Source organism: Camelus ferus, chromosome 6, assembly GCF_009834535.1.
Source record: "Camelus ferus isolate YT-003-E chromosome 6, BCGSAC_Cfer_1.0, whole genome shotgun sequence".
Taxonomy (NCBI): Eukaryota; Metazoa; Chordata; class Mammalia; order Artiodactyla; family Camelidae; genus Camelus; species Camelus ferus.
The window spans coordinates 37096328-37120916 of NC_045701.1; positions in this window are offsets into that span (position 1 = coordinate 37096328).

The window sequence follows — 24589 nt, forward strand, 5'->3', positions numbered from 1 at the left end:
AAAGAAGAAGAAAAATTTGAGTAAATTTAGTGGTGCTATTAATTTAGTCTTAAAAGTAGTATATTCCTATTCTGATGAGTTGGCCCACAGCCTCAATACAAAATATAATTTGCTATGCATAGAAATTCTTCCTAAAGAGAACTCATTAAAATTAAAATATGAAGTAAAATTAGGAGACTACCATATCAGGGGTCTCCCAATCTTTATGACTGTAAAAAAAAGTTATATACCTCTAATACGTGTATATGTAATATGAAATATATATACTACATATTCATAAATACTATGTATGTTAGAAAACACACACAAAGCAGGAACCTGAAAAGTCTAAAATAAAAACAAACATGACTAGATGCTTGGATTGTCAGTCTCTGAGGAATACACTCCCTACTTTGGAGAACACTGCTCCATAATAATAGCCAACACTTCCCGTGCCAGGTCCCATTCTAAGAGCTTTGATAGAGTAACTTACTTAGTTCACACAGCAACCCTCTAACGTTGGGACTCTTAGTGTCTCCATTTTACAGGTGAAGGATCTGAAGCTTGGAGGAGTGGAGTGATTTATTTGCTTAAGGTCACACAACCAGCAAGTGGTAAAGCTGGGACTTAAACCCGGGAAGTGTGGTCCGGAGTATAGGTATTCAACCTCCACACTACACAGAGAAAGGCAATTTAGTGGTCACACTCCATCCTTCACATGGAACTTCTCAACCCTTTGTCCAACTCACCTCATTGCCTCCCTCAGGCGACCTGATACTACATTATGCTATTTTTACGATAAACAAAATATATCTTTAAAATCAAAAATAAGTTATGAATAGAGAGGAAGGTAAAGGTGCTTTCTGTAACAGAAGAGTACATCCTTTTGTTTATACCTTGTATGTCCCCAAATGCTCCCCAACTACCCCTCCCAGGGATAGTTTTAAAACAAATATCAGTCATGCTACAAAAGATCTCTTAATGAAAAGGAATATTTGGCCCATGCAATTTTTTTTTCACATTCATTAATTAGGGCATCTGCATTATCAGATAGTAAAGGTACTCATGTAATTATTTTCTTTGAACTGTGCTTTGGGGTCTAGTGTAAATCCCTAGTTTCATTACTTGAAATAAAGAAAAAAGAGGTCCTTTAATTGTTTGTAGGTAACACTGTAAGTCTCAGTTCAAGAGAAAAGTGAAATTGTGTTGAATAAGGAATCCCTTGCAATCTTTCCTGGGTCTATGGAATATTTGTTTTTACTGATAATTATTTCATAAACAAAGAAATATAACTAATTCGTCACATTCATTTATGATAAGAGAACAAATGAGGCCTCTAAGAGGAATCTTGATGGTGAATTTATAGAACAAGCCATAACCAGTTAGAACAAATAATCACAAGTCACAGTCACAGAATTAAACAAACAAAAAATATCAGGGAAAGCCCATTGTTGATCCAGAATTGTGACCGACAGCTGGTAGGAGCTCAAAGAATAATCAGAGCTGGCATGGAAGTTACATAAGGAGTTAGATGATCCTTTCTAGTCCATCCCAGGATATAACTATCATTAATAACACTGCTTTTGGAAGTAAAATGGATTCCCAAATTCTAATTTGAGATGCCAATCACAGGTTAACACAGGTGTTCCTTGATGTTGGTGAAGAAAGTAATGGCCACTCAGCAAGAAGAAACTTGATCTCCAATCACGATTTTCCAGAGCCTCATCCTCCAAATCAGAGCAGCTACCAGCTACCTGAAGAGAATTAAAAACCCTCCCCATTCCCCAACAGCCACACCATGGAAGGAAGATAATTTGGAAGTAATTTTCCTGACTTAAAGGGAGGCTCTCTGCTCCTGACATAAGCTTGGCCTTCCTGTTCCCAGGCAAGGTGTTCAGGAACAGTTTGTAATGACTGTTTGCTATTTTCTATATTAATAGATTTTTAAATAACATTTTCTTAGCTGGATAGACATGTCTTTAAAGGACAAACTCCTATAAAAGAGAGTTAGTACATTTACCTTGAAACTTGACAGGTATGTATTTACTTCAAGTAGAGCACTTTCCAAAGGAAAAAGTTTCTAGTTATTTATTCAGAACAGCCATTTTATCAATGCTTTCCACTTCTTTTCTTAAATCAATGCTCTTCATTATTCCTCTGGCCATGATTCAAAACTTAGAAGAAAAGTAATAAACTCCCACAAATTCAATCAGATAACCAAAAGGTTTTCTTCAACCTCCTCTTTTCCATCTCAATCACTATACAGGTTCTATTTTTGCCTCAGATGTAGTTATCATATGCTTTCTTTATTGAATAATTACATTTCTAAGTCTGATACTTCTTGCAGGCTATACCTATACTTAAAAAATGCACTTAGCTATCACCTATGGTATCTTATTTTTTTAAATACTCTGGAAATTTCTCCCTTTCCTTTAATCCTTCCCTAGCTTCAGGACGGGAAGTAAATCTCTACTCGTTCTGTACAACAAATACTAATCATTCCTAAATACCAGTCCTTGGACCACTGCTGTTACAGAGTTTGTACCACCTGTAGCAAAATGAGAAACATAAGGTGTACACACACACACACACACACACACACACACACACCCCTATTTGTATAAAGGTGCCAGCTGAAACTACCTTTTCTTGGGAAGGCTTTATCCTTTATTCTGAAATTATGTTCTTACACATTTTAAATATTAAAGTATCCTGTTTCTTATGTAACAATGGCAATGGTAGATGAAGTTTCTTTTAAACTTTTTTTCACTACTTGTCAAAATAAAATTTGGCTGTCCTCAAAATTTGTAGGGCTTCATTTAATTTGATTTTCAAAACTTTGAGAAGAAATTTCTCTAATCCTTTAAACTCAAAAGTCTGGGAACCACTTGTCTATATAATTGACTTGATCCTTCTTCGTTAATCATTTTGCAATGTAACCCCTTTGTTACATGTGTTTTACTTAACATGTTATTTATGTGATTAAACTTACTGAATGCCACTCCATTAACTCCATTCCCTTCAACAATCATTTCACAGAAGTAGAAAAATCAGAATACGTGTTTGTCTTAGCCTATACAATGCCTAAACTGTATCAAGCACAGACAGGTACCCAACAAATACTGTCCAGTGCTGGCATTAGATCTTGTTTCCATTTCAAAAATACTTTAGGAAAACAATTTGGTTTGATGGAATCATCTCTTTTAATCAGTGTATTTCTGAAATGTGGTAAGAAAACAATTACAGGCAATACTGAGTACTCAAGTCAAAATGCATTTGCTAACCAGTTAGCAATAATTCAGAAGATGATATGTAAGAGAGTGAATATTATCTTCAACAATAAACAATAATGTATTCTCAAGGATTATGGCTAAGCTACTCCATCTTTTTTATTAAACACCTAGACAAGGCACCTCTGAAGAGCTAAGCACCTCCTAAGTCAATTTAATTTGAATTTGGCTTGGGTGCCAAGAGTCCTGAATTTCACTTCTAGTTCCACCCCTAAGCAACTCTGTGACCTCGAATGAATTACCTCACTAACCTGAATCTTAATTTTCTTGTTCCTAAAAGGCAAGGCATGACAGACGATTTCCAAAATCTTTTGCAATTCTAACATTAAATGAGTCTAAGATCCTATTCTTCTCATCTCAGAAAAGAGCAAACACTGTTACCCTGCTTTTGTACCTGGAAATAGTCTCTTCATAGGAAATCCTACCATTTGCAATAACATGGATGAACCTGGAGGACATTATGCTAAGTAAAATAAGCCAGACACAGCAAGACAAATAGTGCTTGATTTCACCTATGTGTGGAATCTAAAAAAGTCAAACTCATAAAATCAGAGAGTAAAATGGTGGTTGCCAGAGGCTGGGGGATAGGGGACATGAAAAGATGTTCAAAGGGTAGAAAAATTCAGTTATTTGTGATGAGTAAGTTCTAGACATCTAAATTACAGCCTGATGATGATAATGAACAATACTGTTTTGTATACTTGAAATTTTCTAAGAGGATACATCTTAAATCAAATTTTCTCAACACACACACACAGGGTAACTATGTACATGTGATGGATAAGCTTTTTAGCCGTGCAGCTTGATTATGGTAACCTTTTGTGTATATATATATATATACATCAAGTTGTAAACCTTAAATATATACAATTTCCATATGTCAAAGATACCGCAATAAAGTTGTTTTTTTTTAATCTCTTCCCCAAAAAAGGAAGAGAGAAAGAACTTCAGATTCTCCAAGTTTTTTGAGTAAGTAGAGTAGAGATCTAGAATTATGGAATCAACACTTCTAAATCCCGGTATGACAGCCTCCTGAGATGGCCTTAATTATCTCACTAGTATTAGCATAACTTTAAAAAAGTCATCAAAGTAAACTCAATTTGAAATCTCCTTAAGAAAAACATGGCAGAGAGTAATTTAAGGAAAAGGATTTTGCAAAGTGAAATAAATGTTAGGGTGCTGGAACTTTTAAATGGCTTGGAATCACTGTGATTAGACGACTCCTATAAAAGCAGAACAGTAATACGGTTATGAATACAGTCCCTGGTGACTTACTGCTTGACTCATCCAAAATTGTGCCCTTCCCACTCCACTTAAAAAGTTATCTCCCATCAAAATATGACAGCCAAAAACAACATGCCAGTAACTCTAGGCCTTTGGGAACTGCAATGAATATCATTCAAATTAATTCTGACTGACATTTTGGTAAATCACCTCTCGAAGTCAGGAAGGGAACGTTTTAAAGCACTTCAGCAGTGCCAAAATAGTAAGGAGTAAAACCACATTCATCACTCAGGAGGTGAAGTGCCAGGAGAGTCTGAAGCCAGAAAAATGGCAGCCACAATCATCTCAATCGGAACATGAGCGATGGATCTTCATCAGCAAGCACGTATTGATTTAGCAACTCCCACTGTACAAATGGTACATCAGGTGAGATATACATGGAAAGAAAAATATTTATGTGCACTAACTTATATTTTAGAAATGCAGCTCAACAACTAAGAGCAAGGCTTTAGAAATTGCAAAAACCTTTCCAAATATGGGCTGTGCCACTCATCAGCTGTTGGGCTTTAAGAAAGTTAATTTCTCTAAGCCGAAGTTTTTTGAAGTGCAAAATGCAGGTGATGAAAACACACAGTTCATATGGCTGATGGCAGAACTAAATGAGATGATGTGTGTACAGTGCTCAGTACAGTGCTCAGTACAGTGCCTACATAAATCAGTGAATAAAAGCTGTTGTTGCTATTATATATAAAAATTATATGTATATATTTATTTATTATATGTATAATAGTTAAAACTTAAACTCAAGTGGGACTCATTATAAAATAATGACCTAGAATTCTATTTATAGTTCTATTTGTAAATAACTCTTTCAGAGTGAGGAAACTAGTATTCACTGAGCATTTACTATGCTAGGCACCATGTTGAGTATTTTACATATATTTACACACATTAGCTCATTTAATATCTTGTCACAAAGAAACTGAGGTTCAAAGAGTTTATAATAATTTACCCAAGGTGATATAACTAAAGTTAAAGCCAAGATTTTTCCCTAAGTCAATCCTCAAAGCCAGTCAACCTAATCCTATACTTTGTAGATAATAAAACTGTCCGCTGAAGCTGTTCCTCTTTCAAATTCACCCCTTTCCTCATTCATCCCACTGACTTCTCTAGTCAGATAACATCTTCATCCTTAATCACCTTAACTATTGTAACAATGACCTAACTGGGCTCGTCACCAGAATTTCCTCTCCCCAATACATTCTTATTTCCAGCTGCCAGAATAAACTTCCTGAAGTTCAGCACCTAATCTTCAATGATTCTCACTACTGATTGAATTAAGTCCAAATACATCAGACTGCTTTCCAATATTCTCAATAACCAGCTGTAAATCCTTCCCTTCACCCTATTCCCAGCTTAGTGCTACATCTTGGATGCTCCACTTGACCTGGATTACCCATGGTTTCCTGGGCATTATCATATTATTGCATTGTTATGTAAGTTAGGGATAACCTTATTTGCCTTGCTTTGCTGCCTTCAACAAATAGCTCCCTGTCCATCCCACTCCACCTCCAAAACTTTCCTCATTCAGTGCCTTCAAAACTTTACCCATTGTCTGGGGCTCAGCACAAACATTGTTTCATTAATCAAATTTTTCCTAATCTGCCACCTCTCTTTGTGATCATTCTCCCCTCTCAATATCCACAGCTCTTTACTTGTGTCTCCGTTATGGTACTTGTTGTGGTACTTTTCATTTTCTGCCATACACTATCTTAGGCTGTCATTTTCTTAAAAGTAAAAACTGAGTCCTATTTAGTAAGCTTCCCAATGATTTGAATATAGTAATATTTAGAGCCAATACTTATCTATCACTTATTGTGTCTCAGGCATTGTTTTAAGATCTTTTACATAAATCAAATTCAACCCACACAACAAACCCATTAGGTAGGTGTGGCAGGCAGCCTTTACAATGGATTACAATGATCCTTGCCTCCTAGGATTCACATCTGTCTGTAACTCTTTTTGAGTATGAGCTGGATATAGTTACTTGCAACTAATAAATGCAAGATGGCAAAAGTAATATGATGTCACTTTTGGAGGTTAGGTTACACAAAGTCAGAGAGGACCTCAGGCCCTCAGTATGATAGTCTATGAAGGGGGAGGGTATAGATCAAGTGGTAGAGTGCATGCTTAACATGCAGGAGGTTCTGGGTTCAATCCCCAGTACTTCTTCTAAAAATAAATAAAATAAATAAACCTAATTACCTCTCCCCCCTCAAAAAAAAAAAACTAAAAAAAAAAAAAAAAGATAGTCTATGAAGAATTGAATCCTGCTAAGAACCATGTGGGCTTGGAAGCCAACCATCCCTCAGTTGAACCTTCAGGAGAGACCACAGCCCTCTTGTCAACACTCTGAATGCAGCCTTATGAAAGACCCTGAAACAGAGGTACCCAGCTAGGCCACGCCTGGATTCCTGACTCAGTTTTGTGGTAATTTGTGAAGTAGCAATAGACAATAAATACAGTATTATCGTTATGTTTACTTTTCAGATGACAACTACGAGGCTCATGTACGGGTAAGTAATGGGAGCAGGATTCAAACCAGAGCAGCATACCTCTAGAGGGCGTAATCTTAAATTGCTGAGCCTGCTTGCCTCATAAATGAATGAATGGAAGTTCTCTCCCTAAATTGTACGATTGACTATAACATAGCCAAGTGACTTTAACTCAAACAAACAACTAAGAGATGACTGCAAAAGGGTTTATAGCATCCTGATTCACAATTGCATCACTGGGTCTCTGTTGATATCAGACAGTCTTATATTAAATATACTTATTTCAGAATGTGTTTATGCCTAACTTTCTATATGAAACTTGGGTCACCTATGTAGTTTTATGGATATGTACATAAACTTACATTGGGAACTCTGTTTATCTCAGTTTATATTTAGAGCTTAAAACATAGCTGGTACTAACCAAGGTGAGGCTGAAGGAAGTTTGAATCTCACTAATCTGGATGTGAGGCCCACCTCTGACAATTTTTGCCATTGTAATACTAAGCAACTGAGGGTAGGCACACAAGCTCTCCGAGCCATGGCTCCCACCAATGCACAATGGAAATAGGAACAGCACCTAAAGTTACAGGGGCCCAGGCTTAGTGTCTGACATAATTCAATTGCTATGGTAGTGCCTGGCCATCTTCTCTAAGGCCTTGCTCAAATTCCATGTGTTTAACAAGGTCTTCCATGGTCACAAAGGCTAAAAATGGCCAATTTCTCTTCAGAATTCTTCTAGCATTTATCTGCCCTACTCACGACACACAATGATTACAGTATCTGCTAGAAGGCAAGAAAATATCTTAATACTTTCATGATACAGAATTAAATTATTCATTCATAAAGTCTTAATCGAACATGCTGCGTAAGGCATATACCTTAGTAGTGAGAGATTCCCTAATATAGTGTTCCAAATAAAGTAGCTAGTAAATATCTGTTGATTAATAAATGAACCCTCTATATTATAACATTTCACTATTACGGGAAAAAAATAAACTCTCTTATGCATTTTGAAAATAATTGTCCTGGTATGGCTGACAAAACCTTGTCGAGAAGTAGGAGTATAACTGTGCCAAGTTCCTGAGGCTGAACCTCAGTGTGGTGCAGTGTCTATACCCAGTGCCGCCTTGGTGTCACCCGCTTCTGTATTCACCTCCCATGGTAGGAGGGAAGTTTGGAACTACACTTCTCATAAGCCCTTGGCCTCCTCTCGGCCCTTAGTGCCTACGAGGGGAACTCTCACAGGCTGAAGCTCATTCCCCAGTGGCAACTGCAGGCAGGAAACTTAAGACTATGCAAGGTGTGACCTACCACGGACTTCTGAGGATTTCTATGAAGAATTAGCCACTACGGTGTTACGTGCAGCTGAGATCATTGGCTGTGGTTTCCCTGCATACCTTGCATCATTGGATTTCCTGAAATATTTCCTGAAAGGTCTCCTTACTTCATTCTCTCAGAATTTCCAGAAATTGTATGAGCTTTTAATTTCTCTATACCTTGGTGGCTTCTGTTTTCCTGATCCAACTCAGATTCATAGACTAGGCTATGATTTGGTGATTTAGTAGTAATAATAGTGTCATTCATTAAACACAAAATCATTTCCCAGTAGAAAATGCCTCTCAATTATTTTTCCCCAGGAGAACTTACAGAATTGCAATAATGAAAGCTGTAAGTGCCCTTCTAGCATCAGTGAATTATGTTACTAGTACCTATGCCTGATGAATTTATTACTTACTATTTCTGATAGTTCCTGGAATTCTTATTTTAGAGGAATAAAAGTGATAGAAGAGTTGAAAGTCATAGCACAATATAATGATACAGATTATAATAAAACACATATCTGTTTCTAATATCATAGCCTATGGCTCAGATGCCAGACCTAAATTGCTTGAGTTCAAATTCCAGCTCTTACACTTATTCAATCACTGTGCCTCAGTTTCCTCCTCTGTAAAATGGGAATAAGACCTTCTAGGGTAGTCAAAAGGAATAAATGAGTTAATATATGCAAAGTGCTTCAAATAGTGTCTAGCACTATAACAAACATGGTCATTATGTCTGTACCGTTGCTTTATTATCATCATTACTTAGTCACAACAGATGGCAAGATGGCCAGGATCCTGAATCCTCAAATCTTCACCTAACAGCCACCTGCTACCACCAATTCCTGACAGTAGAATGACATGGCACAGGGGGATTCCAGGCAAGCAGACACTTTATGGCAATCTCCTACCCTGGCAAATCTGACAGTACCCATCGGAGGATTTCTTTTTATTATCTTCTCCCAAAAGCGTAGACTAGAACAGGAGAAGCACCTTCAGTCCCATTCCCACATGCCCCACACTCTATGCTGTCTCTTTCATGGCTGTGACGTGACCATAACATATAGCTAACGCTTAAAATAATATATAACATTTATTTTCCTTGTATTAGATTCTAGACAATATGCAAACTAGTCTACATGTAACAAAGCCTCATGACACTCTAGAGACAGATATATCTATTGCCTCCTCCCAATTAAAAAATAAAATATAAACTAAGCCCAGGAACATTGAGTGCCCCTCCCAAGGGCGCACAGCTGATAATAGATAAGGCTGTGCACACTCAGCAAGTTGGACTCAAGAACCCTTTCTCTTATCCACTGCACACACTCAAGTGGTCATACTGCCTGGTGCCTTGATTTCCACGAGGGGACAAATGGTGGGAGGAGAAGCATTTTCTAAAATCCGTGGAATTATTAAAATCCTTGGTCTTTTCCTTTGTCCACAGAAAACTGTATTTGTAGCTCACTGCGTCTATTATGCATATTCTTTTACTTAAGGGGAAGAAAAGGTTATGTATTTAAAAAAAGGTGAGGAAGCCATTGGAGGATGCCATAAATTTATTCTGTCAGGCAGGCCGAGTTGTGTGACAGTCAGAGACATGGCTTGATGCAGAGATGTGAAGTGTGACTTTTTTTGACTGTCACACTGGATGAGATGGATGGATTTTGGAACACATCCCAGGAAGCTGAGACACTCATTGGTCAAGTGTTGGTCTCTCTGATCAAATCTGACTTGCTGTCTCTGAAGTTGTTGGATTTTGCCAGCCCTCCAGATGCTGCATTGTGTCTCTGTAAACGCAGTTGGTTTGACACCATCTGCAGGACCCTGCATTGGTCCTAGCACTATGAGCCACTGTTTCCTGAGGAATTAATGGACATTCTCACATTCTACCTGTGTTAATTGAGCTATTTTCACACATGCTAATGTGTCGGTTACCCAGAGCCTAGCTGTCACTTACATACTCTGTGCTAGATATGCATATAAATGGGAGAAATCCTGGAACTTGCTGCCAAAATCCAATAGCCTACTATTCAGCAATGAGAACAGCTAGTGTTTGAAGAAATTATAGTTCCAGAAATAAATGGATTCATGCTTTAAGGAGTACACTGGTGTGAGATCACCTAGACACTCCACTTTATAAAGGATTTGATTCCAAATAAGTCATTTTGTTTACCCATAATTTAGTTCCTTACCATGCTTTAAATCAGGACAATATTTGTCCATGCTCTAGAGTTATTTCACTCTAACATCACCAAGGAGCAAAATGCAGGAAAATAAATGAGTACGGGCTCCCTTCCAAAGGTGTTTAGTTAACCAATTACCCAAAATACTGGTTATAAGGAAATTCTACTTATCTGCTACAGTAGATGCTCTCTTATCAAAGCAAGTGGGAATGACAGTTATCAAATTAACCCAAAAAGGAAGTTAATGTGGGAGGATAGTTAAAAGAATATGTCCTAAGCATTTTAAATTAAAATGTATGACTGTGCATTATTTCACTAACATTTGGATGAGGAACCAAATAATTTTCATTTCTTTTCATTGACTAGGTCTGTCTGTTTATCTTTCTTGCATAAATCACATCCATAATGCATTTTCTATGAGTTCTAGTTGGGAGGTTCTTCAACTAATAGAGTCTTACCCAGCAACCTGAGTAGGGTATCCTTATAGATTTTTATGTATATCTTTGTCTCACCCAAATCTAATTCTAAGAACACATTTTTTTTTTCAGTGAGTTAACTTTAACATGTTTTTCCAAAGCATTCAATTTAGTTGTCACAGAAACATAACTTTCTTTTTTGCACTCATATTTCATGGATGCAAAATACAATTAAGATTATAAGTAATTTTATGTGGTTTAAATAACAAATACAAATGGCATTATATAGACTTGGAAGCAAACACAACTAACTCTTGGTAAGCATGCAACTCATCTTGCGGGAGCCGAAGTGTATGAGTAGCCTGCTAATCCCTGGTACTCCACGTGCCACGGTCATCCACCAGCACGTTTTACTAAAGGAACAGAAAGAGCTGATTGATCTAACAATTTGATTGTGTGTTTCTACACACCTACTCCAACTACATGTACACGTGGCCTACCATGAAGTCCTCTAGTATGTAGGATTTGATCAACTGGCACTTTCATTGACCATAATTGCATAAGGAAAAAAAATGTCCACTTGGTATTAATCTCAAAGATTCAAAACATAGCTGGAAATATATGCATTTTCTAAATTATAGATTTTCCAAGCTTTTATATTACATAGTAGAATAGCAGGTTTTAGTGTCTGAAGAACTGATAGCCATCCAAAATGTAGCTTGTATAAAATGTCTAAGATTATGATGTTGTTCCAGAGGAAAGAGGAGAAGAAATTAGAATACAACTAGAATTACATTTCCATCTTTCCTCGGGTCTACAGAATAAACAACAATTTCTATTTGATTTGTCGTCCCAATAGATTGAAGACAACAAATACATCCCAGCTTTCAAAAGGTATCAGATTGTACTAGCTGTCCTTTCCATTGCAGTGTCCATGCAAGACGCACTCTACATGTTTCAGGGAAACAAAAAGCTCACCAACTCAATACCTCCCAGGTGGTCTCCTTGTTCATATAAGGCCACTGGAAGTGCGGGGAATAGTTTTTCCACTAATACTTAATTCAAGATCAGATGAATCAAGTGGATAGAGATGGAGAAATGAATCCAGTAGTAGACATTTATTGAGGGTCTGCTATGTGGAGGAAACAGTGTTCGGGATATGGGGGTGCTTGCTAATGTCACACGTTTCTTGAAAAGCCTACAGGAATTTTAAAGAGTTTCTCATCTCATTGATAAGGCATGACTATATTTAAAATTTTTGTTTAAAACTGAAAGCGATACAAACTACTATTTACAGAATAGATAAACGGCAAGGTCCTACTACATATCACAGGGAATTATACTTGTAATAACCTATAATGGAAAAGAATATGTATATATTCATGTACGTATGACTGAATCACTATACTATACACCAGAAACTAACACAACATTGTAAATCAACTATAATTCAACACAAAAAAAAAAAAACTGTGGAAGTAAAAACTTGAGCCTAACTACAGGTTATAAGAGAACTAACAGTGCCACCGTCTCTGGGGATTGTGGGAATTTTTTATTTGTTTGGAGATGACATGGCTACCAAAAAAATTCCCTATTTTATTCTCCATGTTTTTGTGATCAAGAAATTTTATACATGTATTTGTCAGAAGGACCTAATATAGGATACATGTTGATAGAAAATTCAACAAAAGATAATTATACTTGAACATAAAATTTTCTAATATGACATGCTATTTATCTGTTTAATACCTCTTGCTGTGCACAACATAAAATCAGTTTGTCATAACCTTAAAGCATTGTTTTCTGGTTCTGAAAGCTCCAGAATAAATTGCCATTCTTTGACTTTCTGAAGCATAAAAATGAAAACTGAATTTTTTTTTCTCTTGGTAAAGATGAATTACCCTAGCTTGACAGAGGGTAATTAGCATACCCAATGCAAGTTAAGAGAATGGGTTGACAAGCACAAAGAATACTAAGAAAACATGGGCACATTTTGCATGTGTTTTAATACGTAAATGATTAAAAACATTACTATATATGTTAATTGCCACTAACTTCAACACAACCCTATTGGAAGACAATATTAAGTCATGGAAAACAGTACATCTTTAATTATTTGTCTATTCTATAAACAAGTTTAATTGGAATCTAAAAACAGCAAGGGACAAAAGCTCAGTTCATTAGGGACCAACTAACTGTAAAGGGCAGATAAAAACCTTTTGTCTGATACAGATGTACCTCCCGAGCACCATCAGAGAGCACCAGGCAGCACACTAATCAGTAATAAGAGGTGTTCTCATTATTAAGCTTATAAAGCATAAACCAGGTCACCACAAGCTTTGAAGGTACTGATCATCAATTATTTCGCTAATTGTTTGTTCTGTTTGCATGTCTCAGGGTAAAAGAAAAAAGTCACTGAAGCGAAAAAGAGACACCAATAATTGCTACTTCAGTGACAGTTGGTTTTTAGTATCTCATTATTTATGATTTGTTTTGTTGTGCATATGTGACTTTAAGTCTACTGTATTAATGTCTACCCAAGAAGCCTACTGGGTAACACTTGCAAAAGAATTACACAAATTAATCAGCAAACTCAGGCACAGAATCTGCCCTGCAAAGTCCTACAAGACTGTTAATAACTCCGTGTGTGTGTGTGTGTGTGTGTGTGTGTGTGTGCGTGTGCGCGCGCGCGCGTGTGTGTATGAATTCAAGAACCCTCATTTATGGTACGTTGAATTTCTGCTGCTGTGGAAGTGCGATGCAGCATGCTGCAGTATCAAATGCCATTGACATTTTGTCTTCAAGAATCACAAGACTTTCAGACTGTCCTAGAAAACAGATTAAACCCTCCTTAAAGAACAACTGTAGGATAATTATCAAGTTCACATGAGGCAATAAAGCTTGAATCTCATGGAATTCCAGAATAGGATTTAATGTTCTCAGTCTTAGCCACAAAGATAAGAGGTACCTTAAGATGAAAGCATCATTTGCTTAGAGCTTGCAAGGGAGTTGGTTCATAGGTAGGGGGGAGGCGAGAGTAGTCATCAGTTCAAAAAGCAGGTATTTCTCACCATCTTTAAGTTGCAAGGCAACACTTCTATTTTGTTTTTACCTTCTATTCATTAATATTCCATTAACAAATTTAATATTACCTGAAATGAAAGGTTGTATTAATAATTACTAAGCTGAAAACAGGAAAAATTCTCTAGCAAAGCATGTTTTTAAATGTGTGTACCAAGGTGCACATTCAGACTTTTTCAAGGTTGAGGAAACTGATGGAAGTTGGCATCTATGTATTATGCCAAAGAAAATACTACTGTATTTACATTAGACTACCAAAAAGTCAAGAAAAGAAAACCTTTCTTTGTGGAGGAGACCTTCCATTTCCTGCCCTCCCCCTTACACCTGACTTAACACTGCAAAGAGTACAAAACTGAGAGCCTTGCTTTTGCAAAGCTAATTTCTTTATGATAGACATCAAATTGAAGTACTTAGATCTTTAGCGAAGAGCATGAATGATCTCTTTCCACAGAAATGAAAGTAAATAATTACTGTTGCATTAAATGTTAGTAAATTCTAGTAAATGGACAAAGCCCATGGCCTTCTCAATTGAAATCAACTTTCTCTGAGCAAACTGTGCTCATAACTGCTCATAAACTGATATGAGAATATTTCTTGTTCCAAAGAAAGTAAGGCCCAGTTCACCTTCTAAATAGAAAAAAAAAAGAGGTTATTAAAAGATAAATAGTTCCTTGCAAAATTCCTTGCAAAAAAATGGGGAAAAGAGTTGTTTAAGGATCTTGTAGGAGAATGGATTTCAGGTAACTGCACCTGTACTGTGGAAAATTACTCTTCAATTATACATAGTAATTAGAGTTGTTGTTTAACTGTTATGAGAAACCTGCAGTGTGCTTGAAGGTGCATGCGGCTCATGTAAAGATTCTGTCATTTGGAGGTAGCGGAGGGAAGAGCATCTGAGGTAGAAAGCAGGAAAAAAGAGAAAGCTCCTGGAGAACAGGTCTTGGTACAGTGCTTAACCGACACACAGAGAGAAGCGATTCAAGTATCTTTTTGATCACTTACAACATTCCTAGCATGGTAATAAAATCACTGAGATTCATATGTCATTAAAAATCCCTTCATTAAAAATTTAAAAATGCACTGTGCTAAGTGGTGGTATATAGTTACTAATGGTCAATATATCACTTTAAGTTTGGGTTTTGGGACTCTGCCTGGGCTGACTTTTTAAATTAGTTTTTATGAGACCAAAGTAACGCACGTTCTGGTCATAAGAAGGAGTACTAACTTAGTAGTTTTTCCATATTGCTTAGTAGCAAATTCTTTATTCCTAAAACTGAAGGTTTCAAGTGATTCAAGTAACAATGAATAATAATGACTCAGGCAAAAATTCCTTCATTCCACCCCAGTTGTCCCACTCAACTCCTCAGTGGGGGGGAATCAATGCAATTCTGAAACATCTGATTTTAGGTACACCTAACCATTCTCCTTGATAGCAGAGATGGTATTGAAACTATAATCATGACTAAAAGGAAATAACTTTAGTAAAATATGATGAAGGATCAGGTTCCAATAACCATATTCCATGAAATCTGTGAGAGAGCGGTGCCCATGCAAGAGTGCTGCCTTCTGCCTTATTTCTTCTGCATTTCTGTCATCATCGTCTTCATCATCATCACTGTCCACAACAATAATAAAATGGATTTATCAAGCAACTGCTAGACAACTGCTGTAACAAACACAGAACTGAGCATAATTAAGTTTGGCTCAGCATTCGTAAGTTTCAAAAATAAAATCATCAAATGATAATTATTAATATCAACTGATAAAATCTATGCTCCATGAACTCTAGCATTTCTCTTTCACTTATGCTCATCTCAGATGAATTGTAAACTAAATATTTGTTTCTGGGAAAGCCCTTTTACACTCCTCTCTCTCCCTCATAGGATCAGTGACTGGGTGACATCAAGCTCCCATTTGCAAGTAGTGGTTGCAGTTAATTGTTGATACTGATGTGAAACCCATATGGTATGTTTTATCTTATTCTAAGGCTCATAATTGAGGTGTCCGTGTTTTCTGCCTTGATTTTTCTAGCCTTTCAGTGAGATAGGAAGCACAATTTTGAAACATCACCTCCCTCAGGACTGATTGTGCCTTAGAACTCCCACTGAAGTCAATAGGTGCTTTGTGTACACTCAGACTGAACTCATAATGAGCAGAGCTGATGAGAATCCAGTTTTCCAAGGATGACTAGTGCTGAGTCTTCAAGGTCATTCATCATTCTCATCTGAGAAAGGAGACCCTTTATTTGCTCTCTCTTCTCAAATAGGTACACAATTAAAGGAAGAATTATTCCTCCCAGTGGCAATCACTTTATTAACAAAGGGCACGTTGAGCCCCCATCTCCTCTCCTTGCCAGATGGTCTGTGTGCCCAAGCCACTGAAGGCAGCTTCATTGAATATCCTACTTTTTGCCTCAGAACGGCTGGCTTTATTACTACACTGCTGGCAAAAAGTGAAAGAAAATCCTCCTTGTAGGTTTGCACTGCATTATTTAATTTTCTCTGTAAATTTTGAGTCAATAAAAACAAAAGTGGCACCTTTTAGGTTGTCCAGACAATAATTAGGCTCAAATTAGCATTTTTAAATGCTAAAAATCCAAGATTATGAGCTCAGAATTAGAATTGTCTGCTATAGCCTAGACTGAGTAGCCATTATGATGAAGTAAAGAAAAAGGTTTCATCCCAAACAGCATGCTTCTTATTAACTTTTGTCAAAGTTATATATTTGAGTATGTCAAAAACATACTCAAATAGCACAATGCTTATAGCAATATGTAAGATGGATTCAATAGTGTAATTGTTTGCTTCTGACAATGTCATTAAACTTAACACTAATGAAATTCTCATTGTGTACTGAATGTAATTAAGATGTTCTTGATCACACTGGTGGACAAAGTCCTCCCCACCCTAAAGCATGCCATTCTTTTTCTAGGCAGCAATATATAAAAGATAAGGAAAGCATCTTAAGAAGAAGAGACTACTAAAAAAAATTAACAGAAGCTATTGTCTGTGCCAGTAATGACAGGATAGGCTATGATGCAGTAACCAACAACCCCTAAATCTCAGAGATCATACAGTAAATATTGACATTTACACATTATATGTGGATTGTAGTGCTCTCCTGTACAGCTGTTCTCCAAATGTTGACTCAGTGATCTAAGCAGCCTCCCTGCTGTAGCCACACTGTCTGAAACTCTTGTCTTCCAAGGTCACCACAGCAGGAGAGACCTGGAAGAGGCACAGCAGCTCTAACATGACTGGCAATGGCACGAATACCTGCCACTCAGTAGCCATCAGGTACGACTAGTCACATGACACCAAATTCATAGAAAGGGAGGATGAAAAATGTAGGAGCATATGGCTATTTGATGACCACTAACTAACTCTACCGTATTTTTCAAATAACAAAGAGAAAGAGATGAGCTAAAATTTGGGTGAACACATACTGGCACAAATGCCAACATGTCCCCTGATGCTGAGTTGGGGTTTGCCATGATGGAAAATAAAAACACAAAGCAAACAATCAACAAAAACCCAGACATAGTCCTGTCTCTTCAAGGAGCTTCTTAGCCTCGTGGCTTTGGAAAAGCTATTAGCTTCTCTAAGTCTCATTCTCCCTCTGTAGAGTATAGGATAATATTATCTCCTCGTAGCATTATTTTGAGGAACAAAAAAAGATGCGGTAATAATTAAATGAGATAACACATGTTAAATACATAAAAGAATGCCTCATGCATTTTAGGTGCTTACTAAATGTTATTTCTCTCTCCCAAAGAACTATACAAATATTATTGGTAGCTAAATACTACTTTCCCTGGGAGAATGTGCAGGGCAGTAATTAAGAGAATGGGCTTTGAAGTCCAACAGCCTTGATTTAATGTAGCTGAACCACTTAACCTCTGTGCCTTTCTGTGTACCCCCTCCACACACACTACACAGTAGGAACAACTTGGCTTATTCCTGCCTTAAGTTTTGTCACTGGTATAAACTAGATGTTCGAGAAAATGTAATCATATCAAGATGTATAGTTCAGAGAATCATCAGCAGTCAACTCTGTAGCCAGTCCCACGAATCTTTGCACCCAATACTGTGAAAGACCACGGTGCCTCCAATCCTGCCAGCCCCAGTCTAGTCTGGTCCCACTTAGCCCCATCTTTGACACAGATAATGTATGTTCTTCTTTAAGACCCAGTCACATAGGTAACGTCTACCCCTGTCATCTTCAGCTCCCAAAAGGTGGTTTCTAGTATTAGCCTTATGCCTTTAGCATGCCCAGCTGCTCCCACAGACCCCAAAACACGATAATGAGTTTACAGAGGCAGAGAGGAGTTATTTATGGATCGTACCTAATTCTAATTGAAGGAAAGAGGAGATTTAGTCTAGGCACAGATGAATTTAAGATACAGACTACATATATAAAGAGATAATATAAACTACAAGAAGAGAATTTAGCAGAGGATTTTGATTTCAACTTGTACTGAAGGAAGCAAAAAGTAATGACACCTACAGGTTAACTAATCATGTTGGTATTTTTGTTTTCAAAGTTCTTCCCACATCATTTTTTAAAAGGAAAGAAAAAATTATGTTCTAACTGTGTGCTATTTTGTTTGTAAAGATAATTAGAAGGATACTTAGTAGCTTATCTTGTACAGTCTCCTTGAAGTTTTCCCTATTTTGCTATTATTTAAATTTTTGTGTCTTTGTTCCCAAGTTGGACTATAAATTCACTGAGAAATGGAAAGGTTCCTTATGCATCTCATATTATTAGCGTTAAAGGGAATGGACTTTGTCAAGGGACAGATCTCAGTTTGAGACCTGACTCCCCACAATGCATGTAACCCTAGATAAATTAGTTAACTGCTCTGATCCTTTGTTTCCTCATCTGTGCAAAATTCTATACTAGGTTAAATAATATCCCCCCAAAATTCATTTCCTTCCCAAAAACCTCAGAATGTGAATTTATTTGGAAATGGGGCTGTCTGTTGCAGACGTAATTATTTCAGATGAGGTCCTAATGAAGTATAGTGGACCCTTAAGGGCACCCTATATGACTGGTGCCCTTAAAAGAAGAGGAGAACACCTTTGAAGACACAGACACAGAGGGAAGACAGCCACGTGATGACAGAGGCAGAAGTTGGATTTAGGAAGGTGCAAGCCAAAGAACGTCAAGGATTGCTGCTACCATCAGAAGCTAAGAGAGAGGCATGGAATAGATCCTATCCTTGAGCCCCCAAAAGAAACCAACCCTGCCATCTTGATTTTGTACCTCTGGCCTAAAGGATGAGAATAAAATCCTGTGGTTTTAAGCCACTAGGTCTGTAGTAATTATATACAGCAGCCCTAGGAAACTAACGGACCTTGCTTCATAGAATACTGATACATTGTAGTTGTAATAATTTATGTAAGTCCTTACCATGATGCCTAGCACATAACAGTCACACAGGAAATGCTAGCTCTCAAATACTTGCTGATTGAGAGAATGAGAGTCAACACAGTGTACACCAGCACCCTACCCTTCTTGACATTCACATATGTTCCCAGATAGAGAATAAGGCAGTTGGGATCCTCTCTTTCTAATCTTCAGAATAAAGCACGTAATTATAAAAGCACAACAAAAGTTGTTGGCTGGCGTTCCTGGGTATTCTGTAATGGCCATTTTAAAGAATGAGGCCAAGATGAACTGACAGATAAAGGAATTAAAACAGGAAAAAGTCATTGAACCAGAGGGTTGCAAAGCTAGGAAAACAGAACACACAAAATCTTGAGGCAGGAAGTATATCACCACAAATCGTCTATTGGGAAAGCAAAAGAGTGAAACCAAACCTGAACAGTTAAATGAGAGAAGCAAACTCAGGATGGCAGGCCACAGCAAGCAGATGAGAAGCAAGAGTAGAGACTTCAGTGAATGACTTCATGGGATAGATTTTATTTATCCTGAGGCCACTTTTAAAAATATAATGCTTATTCATTTTCTCTTTGAAATCATATTTTCAGGAACAGGAATTTTAGAAAATACAGGGGAGCACAAAAATTAAAAAGCACCCATTAGACTCTGAGATGGAAGCGATTTATAGTCCAGGAATGAAGTTCTTTAAACACAGGAGCCATGTCTGTCTTGTTCACGGAGTTTCCCTGTGCTTGGCAGAGGGCTTGGTATATAGGAGTCATGCAATAAATACTGGTTAAATGACAAAATGAACTGGGTTAGGTATATTTTCTTCCTCAGTTTTTCCAGATTTATGCTGCATTCTTCAATCCTGAGCACCAGCTCCACAGTTTTCTCCTTTCCTTATTTTGAGATTTAATCAGTATAGACATGATATGCACTGGGAAAGTTATTTCAACACTAGTTTGATGGATACTCAAACACTGGTCCGTCAAGTTTTATTGTACGCTAAATTAATTTCTCTAGAGCAAAATGCCTCTCACTGCAAACTATCCTGTAAATTTCTGTCATGTTTTCTTACCTATTCTTGGTGCTACCTACGATTTATTCCATGTAATAACTTTCTAAAGCACTTGACAACTGTGGCATATTTTATGTTTATCTCTTCCAATTTAGGTTGAAATTTACACCTGAAGATGAGTTGTTTCCTTGACCAAAAACAAACAAGAAAAGAAAAACAATAATTTCCTCAGAAAAGTTCAGGTATTCTAACAGTAATACAAACCTACAATGGGAATCACTGATGGAAAGCCACAGATTATTGGTATGTAAACCAAAGTCTCTGGTTGGTTCTTCTAACTTATACTTAATAAATGAATTCAATTATTTAGAGGGGAAAAAGAAAATCTCTGAAAATACATGAGGACAATGATTTTCATGAAATGTTGCAGGCATTTATCATGAGAATAAACATAAGAAAGCAAATTAGAAAATAATACCCTTTGAGAGAGAAGTTGTACACCTCAAACACTGAAAAGAAAGTATGAAACTAAACTAAATATTAGTTCCAACATAATTCAGTTTATTTTGTTTTCTGTACTTTACCTCCTTTAAGAAATGATTTTTACCTAAGGCTCAAAACCCAACTGTGAAACTTAATGGAAAAGGCTCCTTGAAGATATATCTAATATGAGCAAAATCAAAGAATGTCTCAGAAAATTACACATTTTCAAGATGAAGCAACTGCAGAGAACTGGGCTATATGTACTTGAACTAAATGAAACCAAAGTCTTGAATTTCTCCAATTATTTTTTGTAAAAAAAGATAATTTCATTTTATATTACTCTAGACAAGAAGGGTTTGACAGTCAGTTGACAATGTGATGCTACATTGTCCTTGCTTTGTTGTGAACTGCCTCTTTGTCATTTCAGAATGTGTATCAATGCCATTAAAAGACTTAATCATATAACATAATGCAAAATATCCTAAATCAACATGGAACTAGACACACTTGCTGACATCTTAAAACATTTTCCCAACATTTTTACAAGGCAAATAGTCAATAGCATCATCTCAATTATTCTGGTGAAATAACTAAATAACAGGAAATTTAAGCTCAAAGTAGTTGCTGCTGCCACTATTAAACTTTATCTTTAATTAAAACAAATTACTTGATTAATTCATGATTATTACATTAAAAAAGAAATATTATATTAAAGCAGAACTGGTAAAAGTCCATTACTCAGGGATAGGCACTATTATACTTTCTTTCACATTCTGCCCACTAGAATAAATACACACATGCATGTGGTTTTTTCAATCAAAAAATGAGATGATTTATTATATATTATTCTGTAATTCAAGCATATTTCATTTAATACACACACACACACATATATATATGAGACATGGGGGAGAGACAGAGGGAGGAAGCAACATTCTATGGCGAAGTTAGAGATCTATAATGTCATTTTAGTGATAATATGATATTTTTTAAAATGACTGTGGTGTAATTTATTTAATCACTCCCATGTTGTGAGATATTCAGGGTATTTCCATTATCTCGCTATTACAAACAATTCTGTGGTAAATATCATTACACATGGACCTTTGTGCAATTACCCAACTTTTTTTCCTTAGGTTAACTTCTTTGAAGTAGAACTGTTGTGTCAAATGGATTATCTTAGGGTTTTTGATACTATGGCCAAACTGCACTCCAGAGACATGGTATCGATCTATATTACCACCAAAATGTAAGGGTATATTTATTTCTTCATATTTACATCAGTTTACATTCCTCTTTTTAAATTTTTATCAATCTGATAACCACAGAATGGCATCTCACTTTTAAAAGGTGACAAATTCAAAATGCATATATACTTTTGGAAAAAACCTAAATCAACCACTAAAAGACCAAAACAAATAAGACAATAAATGATATAGAATGAAATAAAAAAATAATTTTGCCTAAAAGAAGGCAGAAAAAGAGGGGAAAGGCTAACAAAGAATAGATAGGACAGAAAACAAATAGCAAGATGATACTTACACCTAATAACATCAATAGTAATATTAAATGTAAATTGCTCAAATGCTCCATTAAAAGTCAGAAGTTGCCAAATTGGATTAAAAAAAAATCCCAACCATACGCTGCTCACAATAATCACACTTTAATGTAAAGACACACAGGGTTAAAATTAAAACGATGGAAAATGATATACCATACTAACGTAAGTCAAAAAAAGTTGAAGGACATTATTAATATAAGACAAAACAGATTTCAGAGCAAGGCATCTTGTAAAGATAAAGATGATAAAGAGAGTCATTTCATAATGATAAAGGGGTCAATACATAAAAGTCCTGAAGGTTTATGTGCCTAATAACAGGGCTTCAAAGTACACGAAGCAGAACATGATAGAATTTAAAAGGGAAAAAGGACCAACTTACATAATGGCCAAAGATTTCATTACCTCTCTCTATCTCAATAATTGATAGAACAAGTAGACAGAAAATCATTAAGGTTTAGAAGATTCATAACATTATCAGTTAATTTGATCAAAGATATCTGACATTTATAGAACATTCCATGTACCAAGAGAAGACACATTCTTTTTATGGAAGATTTACAAAGACAGGCTATATTCTGGTCCAGAAAAAAAGCTTAATAAGTTTAAAAGGATTCAAGCCATATATATTACATTCTTAGACCACACTAAAGGAACTTAAACATCTTTGACAGAAAGATCTCTAGAAAATCTCCAAATATCTGGAAATTAAAAAACAAACTTCTAAATAAACTATGTGTCAAAAATGACCTCAAATTAAAAATTTTGAACTTTCTCTTTTTTAAAATTGAAGTATAGTTGATGTACAATATTATATAAATTACAGGTGTACAATAGAGTGATTCATAATTTTAAAGGTTATACTCCATTTATAGTTATTATAAAATTATTTACTATATTCCCTGTGTTGTACAATATATCCTTTTAGCTTATTTTACACCTTATAGTTTGCACCTCTTAATCTCCTACCCCTATATTGCCTAGCCCTCCTTCCCTCTCCCCACTGGTAATCACTAGTTTGTTCTCTAAATCTGTGAGTCTGCTTCTTTTTTCTTATATTCACTAGTTTGTTGTAATTTTTAGATTCCACATATAAGTGGTATCATACAGTATTTGTCTTTCTCTATCTTATTTCACTTAGCATAATGCCCTCTAAGTCCATCCATGTTGCTGGAAATGGCAAATTTTCATTCTTTTTTATGGCTGAGTAATATTCCTGTGTGTGTGTGTGTGTATGTACTACGTCTTCTTTATCTATTCATCTGTTCATGGACACTTAGGTTGCTTCCATATCTTGGCTATTATAAATAATGCTCCTATGAACATATAACTGAAGAGGATAGACAGTACAGTAACACTTATCAAAGGGAAATATATTCTTTACAGGCATAATCTTTGCTCTCAGGATTTGAAACCTACTAGATTTCTATTTAAATAAGAGTTTCTACTCAACATGATAAAGATAATTAATACTGCTGTACATTATATATGAAAAGGTGTCAAGGGAGGAAATCCTAAGACTTTTTACCACAGAGGAAAAATATTTTTTTTTATTTCTTTAATGCTTTATCTATATGAGATGATAGATGTTGACTAAACTTACTGTGGTAATCATTTCATAATGTATGTAAGTCAAATTACTATCTTGTATACCTTAAACGTATACAGTGCTGTATGTCAATTATATTTCAATAAAACTGGAAAAAATAAATACAAAATTTTTTTGAACTGAATGAAAAGGAAAACACAACATAATAAAATTTGTGGAATTCAGCTAATGCTATGTATAGGGGAAATTTTGTAGTACTAAATTTCTAAAGTAGAAAAATAAGGGGGTCTTAAATAAATGTCTTAAATATCTATGGTAAAATAAAATGAGCAAAAGAAAGAATAAATAAAACCCACAGTAAACAGAAGAAGGAAAATAAAAATCAAACTAGGAAAAAGTAAACTAGAAAATAGAAATTAAATAAAGAAATTAATACTATTTCTTTGAAAAGATCAATAAAATTAATAATCCTCTAACCAGACTTACGAAGAAAAAAGACCCATATTACCAATATCAAGAATGAGAGATGACATTACTACACAT